Raw genomic sequence first — 10,758 nt, forward strand, 5'->3', positions numbered from 1 at the left:
TAAAATGAGTCAGTCGATTTGTATTTACCAGTGTAAACTGACGTATTTTTCCCAAAAGGTTAAGTGCAGGTACTATACGAAAATAGGCTGGCTGTTTCCTAAGAGCGTCCACTATAGTCTCGCAAGCTCGGACGACAAATATCTGTTGAACTATTTATTCTTATTTTATTTGATCCGCCTATGGATCCGTTTCAACTACTGTGATATTTATTATTGCACTTTATTTAAAGTTGAAATGTATCTATTCTGCTTCCGATGTGCATTATTATATTGTGTTGATTGTCTATGACGATGCCAACTACGTCACTGAACCCCACACCGGGCCCACCGGTGACACGTGGAAATCGGGGTGTGACATTGTAGTTGAAGGATTCAAAATGGCCATGATCATAATACGTACACCAATCAAGCTGGAGGGTCTGAGTGCTGCCCACAAGAGAGTGCAAACAATTCGGCAGTGTTGAAATGCTTCCATCAGCGTTCCTTACCGTAACCGGAGTGAACTTATCCTGTATGTCAGTGGAATAAAGGCTGTAGACGCGTGACAGGCCAGACTCTGCTGTGAGTATACTATGAGCAATGGTCTTTGTCAAGCGTTGGGCGGTGTTATCAAAGCAGACAACGGCAGCTTCGGCTGTTGAGTCAAACACCTCGAGTTCTAGCCTGAAACTGTGCAAGGTTTGTAATTTATTTTCAGTTATAAGTCTGCATGAGAATGGCTACAAATTAATACAACTAAACATTTTTAGAAACAAACCTTCCTCTCGGGAAGACAACGGGGTTTTCGCACCCATCACACCACATATCGTTGTCTTCACGCCCCACACCTTTCATGCAATTCCCACCGCCACATGCCAGCCTGAACCACTCTTGGTGCTATTGCGTATGCGTTTGACTTCAACATGACAGGTGAATTCAGCACTCTGCATATATTACCAGCATAACTATAAACTTTAACCATTTGATTCAAAAATGATAACCAATATTGTGCTTATCCAAAATGACATATCCTAAGTGTATATTACATTCTAATGCAAACCTGATTTGACCTTTACCAAAATGACCAACGTTTACATATGCTTGGTTCGCCACGAACTACATACACTCTTTATCTACCCAATATTTAAATTACATTTTATGTTTTCAATAAATATTTATAAACGTGAATTCGGTATTAAAAAAACATTACTTTTTTTCAGTATTAAAAATGTGAATTCGTATTAAAAAATATTTATAAATATTTATAACTATTTAAAAATATTTATAAATATCTATAAATGTGAATTCCGTATTAAAAAAAAATAGATTTCGGTATTAAAAAAAACATTAATTTTTTTTTCAACCGCAATATAGTCCTCCTATGTGATGTGGATGCAACCAACAATCGGGTGGGGTCAGCTTGGTCGTCACAAACTATACGAATTTGGATTTGGTTATTGCCTGTCAAACTCGTAAACTGACTGTTAGGTTTTAACATACGAATGTAAGTCCAAATAGATGTTTGATTTAATGTATTAAAAAATAAGCCTGTGCCTTCATATAACAATCAACTCATACATGCATATGAAAATTGTATGATCATATGTAATAACAATCAACCTGTCACGAAGTCATTTCTTGATTTATAATAATACCATAAAAGGATGAATGTATATATATACTGAACATATGGTTCTTTTTGAGTCTTAACTAATCAAAAACATCTATATTTATGATAGAAAATCTAGCACCAAGATCCCACTAAATGCGTTTTTGGTTATTGGGTTACCTTTGTAAATAATCCTTCAAGTATCCTTTTAACACAATTAAATTAATTAACTTAAGATCAAAATAAAAACTATATAAACTCATTTGGGTAATCATATTATAATTATCCATAATTAAATATTTAGCATATATAGTTAAGTTAATATTAAATTTAAAAGTATATATTTCTTTAACATTATAATTTTATAAAAGAGACAGTCGAGATAACAAATTACGGAGGCTGGAATCGTGTCATGCGTCCTCCATAATATTATGTGTAGAGATAGAGATATATTGTCATTTACTCTTCGATTTCGATAAATATACATAATCTAAAATGAATATTCTATATATACAATGTAGTTTGTAGGGGGCATACCATGTGATGCTTGTTTCTTCAACCGTGGGTCAAGATGGCTTCTAGTGTGGTCCATTTTTCTGAATACCCAGCAACAGAATCGTTCCTTGCCATGGCCACACGTGTAGACATTAGCCAAGATACCTCAGCCTATGTCCATAAGCTAAGATATCTCAGCCTGGAACTCAAACTTCTCACCACTGGTGCAAAGATATTTCCCTGAACCATGAAACTAAAACCTCTTAAAACTATTTAATAGCAAAACAATACAATCTTTATATGAAATTTAAAAAAAAAAAGCGATGTTATATTCAAGAGTATCAACTCCTTGCCAAAAATTCTAATTTGTTTGCTATATTCAGGTATATCTGGAGTTATGCAAAAAGGTAGAATAGCAAACAAACATAAGAATCAATGGATGAACCATGTGGAACAGCACCAAGCTTCTCTTCAACCTTTGGTGGATCCTCCGGTTCATCCGCATCAAACTTCGTGTTGGCATGCAACTTTCGACCTATAAATCATAACCAAAAAGATTATTACACCACATTCATAAGATAAGTAAAAATATACCAAAACATGAACTTAAACTCATCATCTTACTCTTCCCCTATCCTCAAATATCTTAAAAATAAGAGCAAATCAATGACCTTTCTACCATTTAACCAATTGTCCTTTAACTAAATTGTAATTTCTTCTACTGGAACGTCTTTCACTATATCAAAGTTGTACATGTTTGTTTCATTTTAATCACCACATAACAAACAGTAATACTAACACCGGCAATAATCACAATCAACTTGAATAGTTAAAAAACAACAATTTCTATGTGTTCCCATGCTACTCTTCAACCAAATTACTAACAGAATAAATAAATGAAAGCTGTCGGTACATTATAAGGTTGAGAACTTGATACATTGAGCAAGCAAATATAAGATATACATCTTGAAGGAGACGTGATCCGTTGTTGTATGACATCTTTACGACGGCTTGTGGGTGTGGACACAACTGGGCAAATTCAATTATCGCCTTCAATCTTTGATTGAAACATCAAATCATCAATCAAAAGGTAGAGGAGATAGAAGTGAGATTAGTACCTTAGCTATCATCGATATCACCGCCGCCGGAGGGCCTTGCTCCCCTCTCTTCGTATTCTTCAGTCTTCACTCTCGCTCCCTCTTTAACTAATACATCGAAGGAGGGTACCATTAATCGCATATTCATGAATTGATAACGCATGACCTCAGTGGAAATTCAATCGACATTCACAACTAATGGTAATTCAATGGACATTCAATTGGCCTTTAATTTGAGATGATTGAGTTCAAGAAACTGATAAACATTGAAAGGAGAAGGGAACGACTTAAGAGAACTTAACCAAAATTTTAGTGGGGATTCGGGGTAATATAGGGGCTTAACCAGTAACCACATATTCTTTTCCTTTAATTCTATTATTTCAGTTATGTTATCTTTAATTATTGTAATTCTAAATTCTCCTTTAATTCCATTAATTCAGTTACGTTATCTTTAATTTTATTTTAATTGTAATTTGTTAGAATTATAATATTAATTTTATTAATTTGAAGAAAGAATGTATTTAATAGGCTCATAATGAAGGTTGTAAAATAGTTGATATAACTAAATTTTTAAGTATATATAGATAGATATATTTATTTTGGCCTAATACATGTACTATATAGAAACTTTCAAAAAACTTGTTCTTATTTTTTAGTAGCTCTAGGCCCGTGCCTAGGTTGCCAAGCCTATGGAGCCGGGCTGGTAAACAAACATTCAGATCCTTCTCAAAAGAATCGTAGTTCAAATTTTCTAATTTTTTTACCGCTTTGTCAAGAACATGTACTTCCTAAATCCTTAACCAATTTGTTACTTTTAGATAAAGATTATAGAGCCTGTTGTTTGTTACATAACGCAAGCTTTAATCAAAAACCACTAGAAGTATGATCAGGGGTACCCACCCCAAGCCATGCATGGAAGGGGCATCCCTTGAAAAAATAATTTTTAGTGTTATTTTTCGTCGAAAATTTAGACTGCACCCCTTGAAAATTTTCACCCGCACCCCCTTGAAAATTTTCAGTTGCCGCATTCAGAAAAAAAAAATATTATGAATTTATAAAAAAAAATAAACACTGATTATTATTTAATATATAAGTATATAACACAATTTATATGATTATTCTTTAACCACTTATTCAATTTATTACTTAACCCAATCAAAGCTCAATCTACAATATATTTTTATTAACTCAACCCCAAACCCAAACAAAAGATATTTGAACTATTCTAATTCCAAATCCCGTCCCAAAAAAACTTACAGCGACTTGACGCCACTGCTCACGACCGGATGGCTTTTTTTGCCGAAAAAACCAAAATTCTGGCAATACCGACCCATATTACGCCAGAATTCCGATATAGAACTAGTATGGTTTCTTTATTGATTTCTTTTTATGTGATGATTAGGGGAAAATATAGATGTATAAGGGTTTGATCTTTTTATGTTTTTTTGGTTGTTCTAAACTCGTAGTTATATGATTTTTTGTTTTATTTATAGCTTTGTTTGTTTAAATGGTTAGTTACAAGTAATCTACAATTAATACTAGGCCTTGAATGTTTGAAAATAAAGTTGAAAATTATGGACTATGGTTGAACATGATTGTTTATTTTGTTTAAGTGTTTAATGTTGTTTTATGAACTTATGAAGCGATTTATATGTGATAGGAACCATCAGTAAGAATGTAATGAACTTATGGTGTGTTTAGAATCTCTAGATGATGTTTTGGATAGATTTAAAAAATTGAAAACCTGTAGGGCACAATTTTAGATACGTTTGTAATGGCGTTTGACGTGTTTTTTGATGATTATATAAATTTTAGTTTGATGTTCTTTTGTCTTGCATGACCCGTCCCGATCCGACCTGCTATGAACCGATTTTTTTTATAAGCAAGGGGTCTAAAATTCTGCACCCCCAATAAAAAATTCTTGGGTCCGCCACGGAGTATGATATTGTACCTACATACCCGCTACTAGTTTTGGCGGTATTTTGTATTGCGGTTAATGGAAGGTTAATCATTCTTTGCAGTGTTTTTAAGTTTGGACCGGGCGGGCCGGTTGAGCCGGTTTAACCAGGAACGGACACTATCACCGGTCTGTTTTGTATTGCGGTTAGCGGAAGGTTGATCATTATGTCACTTCTTTCATAACCGAATAGAGAGATGGCGTCTAGAAACCCGCATGTTTCACTTCAATTTTGAAGAAACTAGATTGACCCTTAAAGATGTATAAATGTTGTACGGTTTGTCAATCATTATTTTATTTTGGAAAGAGGGAGGAACCTCGGAAAACTTTTATCAATAAAGAACTAAGGCCTTTGGGTATACTTTAACCTAACTTAACTCCACCTAAGTGACACATCAACTTTTTTTTCCTCATTTCACTTTGTCTCCCTCTAAGGAAATGGTTTAACATGTTAACACATAACTCATTTAATGCACTTTAACATTGGGTTTTTGTCTAAAAAAGAAAATAATAATGGGGTATTGGATTTTAATAATCCCAAGTTTCACTAATTGGCCGGTAATAATCCCAACTTCAAAAATTGCCTACAACAGTCCCAACTTGTAAGATTTTGGCCACCAATGATCCTTGTCTAACTGGGTTATAACCTTGTTGGGCTGGTGACCTGCAACTTATTCCGGCGACCCATTTTACCACTGAAACCACCAAACGAGACCACCACCAATCATCTCCGACCTCCTGTGATCTTCTCCGCTTCTCAAAAGTTTAAAATTTCCACCATCTACGCAACTCCGGTGACCTACAACTTATTCCGACGACCTTCTTTATCCCTGAAACCACCAAAGGAGACCACCACTTGTCATCTCCAACCTCTAGTGACCTTCTCCGCCGCTCAAAACTTCAAAATACTAACTGGGTTATAACCCAGTTAGACAAGGATCATTGGTGGCCAAAATCTTACAAGTTGGGACTGCTGTAGGCAATTTTTGAAGTTGGGATTATTACTGACCAATTAGTGAAACTTGGGATTATTAAAATCCAATACCCCAATAATAATTAATTCAATCTTTTAACATTGGGTTAACATGTTTACACATAACTTATTTAATGCACTTTAACACAACGAGAGAGTGGTTTGCAATGTTAGTTAACATGTCATGTCATTATTAACACTCTAAATGTTAGAGTACACCCCATAACCTAAAAATACAAAATAAACCTACATACTATAAGAGGCTACACACATCAACCGAATTATAAAACAATCTAAATCACTAGTCAAAAGCCCAAACCATACAAGGCCCACACAATAAGACTAAAGCCATGCAAGGCCCAAACAAAAACCAAAAAGAAACACAAAAAGCCTTGAATCTTGTTTTTAACATAAACTAGTTCTCAACCTGAACCGGTTTAGGTCAAGCCAGTTTTGAAACCAAATTAAAAAAAAAAGTGGACCAATTTATAAACCGAACTTGTTTGAGCTCAAACACGTGTTTGTATAGCAACTAGAGTTATGCGTCGCTCGCGTTGCGGGGCGCTAAACCAAAAATTTCTTAATTTAATAATATGTATGCATTTATTTCGGTTAGTTATACATGCTACTTATAACACGATATAAAAAAAGATACATCGACTTAACGAAGTAAAGAAAAACACTATCATAGTTATGGTAAAAAATAATTACAACGATGGCAAGCGTGTAATTTAGAGTTCGGGGCAAAACAATAATTTATCAGGACCAATTAGCGAGTGCTAGGCAACTGTTTGACACGAATAAAAACTAAACTGAGTCAACCAAGTAAAATAAAACACTACCATAGTTTTGCCCAAGAAAAACAATGGCAAGATTGCAATTTTAGATGGGGTAAAATCGTAATTTTTAACTGGAGGTAAAATAATATTTTGAACTGAGGGTAAAACCATATTTTTATTTTGAATTGGGGGCAAAATCGTAATTTTTTTACTGAGGGCAAAATCGTAATTTTTAGCTGGGGGTAAAAGGAAATTTTATTTTGAAGTGGGGGCGAAATTGTAATTTTAAACTGGGAACCAAATTGTAATTTGGCAAGACTGTAGCTGGATGCAAAAATATATTTTTTTTGAACCAGTGGAAAATCGTGTTTTTTAACTGAGGGCAAAATCGTAAATTTAAGCCGGCAAAGCGTAAATTTAATTTCGAACTGAGGGCAAGATCGAAATTTTAAGCAAGGGGTAAAATCGTAATTTAACAGGAGTTATAAATAACTATATTATGCAAAAGATAAATAACTATATTATGAAAAAAAAAGGAAAGAAACATTTTTGGCCAACCAAATGTGTTAACTATTCTCGCCGGCCATTTGGTTTGTATGTATTGAAAATGTTAATTCTATACTATTTTACACCAATAATTCTAAAATGCTCTTCATTGTTTAGGTTTGAACCTAATACCTTTTCTTTAAAAGGCTAGTGTCTCTATCCAGAGTCGTCCTGAGAATTCATGTACCATGTTCGAGCTCTCGAAAAAACGTGCCCTTAGACCTTAACGAAATTGGGTATTGGGTTCACTAAAGGTCCAAACCTAATGCAAATAGGCTAATAACTAATCTAAACCATAAAAATAGTTTTGTAAATGGGCCTATGTTGACGTTTATATGGGTATCCATATACCCTATTAATTTATTTATTTTTACATATACATATCGGGGTTTTTTAAAAAATAATGTGCCCTTCAAAATATCGGGTCCTAGCCGGTGATCCTCCCCACCCACCTTCAGGACCGGCCATATCTCTACCAAATGAGCTAGCCCCACAAACTAATCTTCTATTATCAGAACCTCAATTGCCAGTTACATGTAATCAAATGTTGGGTTGAAGTTTGGAGATCGTGATTCAAGGGGGGCATGAATAAAGTTGACTCGTGTTATAGATGGACAAGAATTATGCAATGTGCGTCCACTGCATTCAACGAGCAAGATTTGTATATACTACACGAACTTACAAACAGTGGCGGATCTTGCCCGTTGAACGTGTCAGAGCCGAAAGACACGGACACTAAAGAAAGCTCTGGCAAGCCCGGGCCAAACATAGTATATATAAAAATTTTTGATCGAAATGCGGAAAATTAGCACTACGACCGAAAAACTTGCCCGGGCCGTGACCCTACTACGAGCCTTCTAAAAACCGCCCCTGCTTACAAACCCTTGTATTTCACAGACTAATAAAGAAAAAAATATAGATCATAAATTTGTATATAATTCTTATTAGTGAAATGACCTATTACATAAAAATGTAAAAAACTGAAAATTTTATTTTCAGCTATTAAAATATAATTTTTCAAGTTTTCACCTTTCTCTTAAGTCATTATAATGCATCTTATTATTTACATAACGCAAAAAAAAAAAAAAAAGTAAATGTGTCATTAAAATGTCCTTTATTAAATGCATCATCTTAATTCAATAAATGTTATTTTATTAACGTCTAAAACTGAAAAATATTTACATATTATAAAAAAAAAAAAAAAAAAAAAAACTAGAAGTAACCCGAACGTTGCGGCGGGTCATGAATTTCGTAAGGAGTACGTGCCCTCGGTAGAAAATAACTTCCAGAAACTCCTTAATTAAAGGTGCAACCTTAAACCGGGTTAGAAACCGAACCTGAGAAATCTACCCGGCCCAAACCCGGGTTGAACCCGATGTATAGCCAACCCGGTTTGGACCCTTTTCAACCCATAGGGTAGTACTCGGTTTGGATGTTTTTCAGCCACACCGGTTTCAACCCAAAAGTTTATAACCCGCACGACATAACCTAGTTTGTCAAACCGGTTTAAAACCTATTAAATGAACCCGCATGACAAAGACCTATAGGAGATAGTTTATAAAAGTAATTTGCTTGTCATTTTTTGTGACAATTGACACTAACTACAATTCTATAACTTAACTGCCATTTTTTTATATAATACTGAGATTGTTTTTTTCAAGTGAAAGCATATCTTAATATTTTACATTCTACGGCACTGAAGACTAAGTGCTAAATTACCAGTTTGTGCACCTCTATCCTCAATCACATTTTTATTACATTTAATTATACAACGTCTAATATTATAATATAATATAATCATTTTCAAAACATAAATATCAAGCCTAAGACAATAAACAAACACAACTTTCGGTTTTCATCATAACTTCAATACACCAAAGGTACCAAAAGGAAGTTCAATTTACTCAATCAAATCAAAATACCTCATTTTTATCTTCTAATATGTTTGTCACTTCAGTCCACAACTTTAACATAATGCTAGTTACTTGGAAAATCTTAAACAACCTTAATCTAGTTTTCTCCCGCAATAAACAGAGTCCAAAGAATAAAAATAAATTCACAACAGTTAAAACCCAGTATAATAATTTTAAAATGACAAAAAAAAAATCAGAATACTCAATGAAAACAAAACCTTCATTATTGGTACAAAGTGGTACAAAGGGATATGCATCAAACAATGTAATAATCAAATCAATATCATTTACCAAACCATGAACTCAACCTTTCCAAAAGCAACTCTCGGCGACGACAGCGGCTTGGTCACTCTCTCTATTATCAGTGACGGTGGTGACTGGGTTTTGCCATCCGGTGAACTTACGGAGAAAAGAAAAAAATGAATAGAGCGAGAGGTTCAATGAATTTATAATTTTAACGAGTTAGAGGGTATTTGGGATTACGTTTTGAAATAATTATTTGATTATTACGTTTGTAAAACATAAATAATCTAAAAAAGCTTTTGGATGAAAAAGTGATTATCTGCCTCCAAAACGAAGTTTTGGAAAAGCATGTACCTACGTGCTTTTTCAAAACGCAGTTTTGAAAACGCAAAATCTATTTTTGAAAACGCATAATCTATTTTAAAAACACAACACCAAACACCCCCTTAATCAAATATAACTATTTTTTCTGATAATGACAATTAATCTTAAAATTATAATTGTCGGTTTCTAAAGTTAACTCATGATAAGTAAGGAAAACGATTTTAAATTACGTTGGTTATATTTTATCAAATTGACATGCTTTGCCGGTACATTTCTACTCAAACGTTTCAGAAGATAAAGAAGGAAAATGTTGTTTTAATTTATAATTTCATTTTCGCCTCCCTATAAATTTGTTATGTAACCATTTAATCCTTGTATTTTGATTAGAACTAGTAATGAGGTCCGCCCGCGTTGCGGCGCGGGTACATTGCAAACATTGAATTAATTAGTCCAATCCTTATATGATGCGTTAACCTTATGAAAACACGCTTTCTGGTATATCCGACTCAATATAACCTATATATGCATTGCGATTGGATCGAAACGTATAGTAAATCAAAATCATACCGTACAATCATAACGTTTTATATATTATATATGAAACAACTTATACATAGAAAATGTAACGGATATAATGGAAAAACTGATTTGTATAATTAAAAGGGCTTTATTAATGCTTTTTAAAAAATACGCACTAAAAAGTTTTATATTTGACTTGACTCGATTTTTCAAAAAAATTTATGTCGAAACGTAGATCAACTCAAATTTATACCGACACATACAAATAAATATGTGCACGCAAAAATGTGTTTTTAAATGAAAACGTATTATATTTAATCGAAG

The 10,758-nt window shown here is 33.7% G+C and overlaps 1 long non-coding RNA gene across 1 annotated transcript; it reads right to left on the minus strand.

Annotated features, from left to right (window-relative positions):
- Nucleotides 1-351: 351 nt before the first annotated feature.
- Nucleotides 352-2,618, minus strand: LOC118486298. Its single transcript, XR_004878351.1, has 4 exons — nucleotides 2,509-2,618; nucleotides 2,126-2,323; nucleotides 758-923; nucleotides 352-669 (listed from the first exon to the last, which is right to left on the minus strand). It is a non-coding gene; the product is annotated as an uncharacterized LOC118486298 (long non-coding RNA).
- Nucleotides 2,619-10,758: the final 8,140 nt, after the last annotated feature.

Source organism: Helianthus annuus, chromosome 14, assembly GCF_002127325.2.
Source record: "Helianthus annuus cultivar XRQ/B chromosome 14, HanXRQr2.0-SUNRISE, whole genome shotgun sequence".
Classification (NCBI taxonomy): Eukaryota; Viridiplantae; Streptophyta; class Magnoliopsida; order Asterales; family Asteraceae; genus Helianthus; species Helianthus annuus.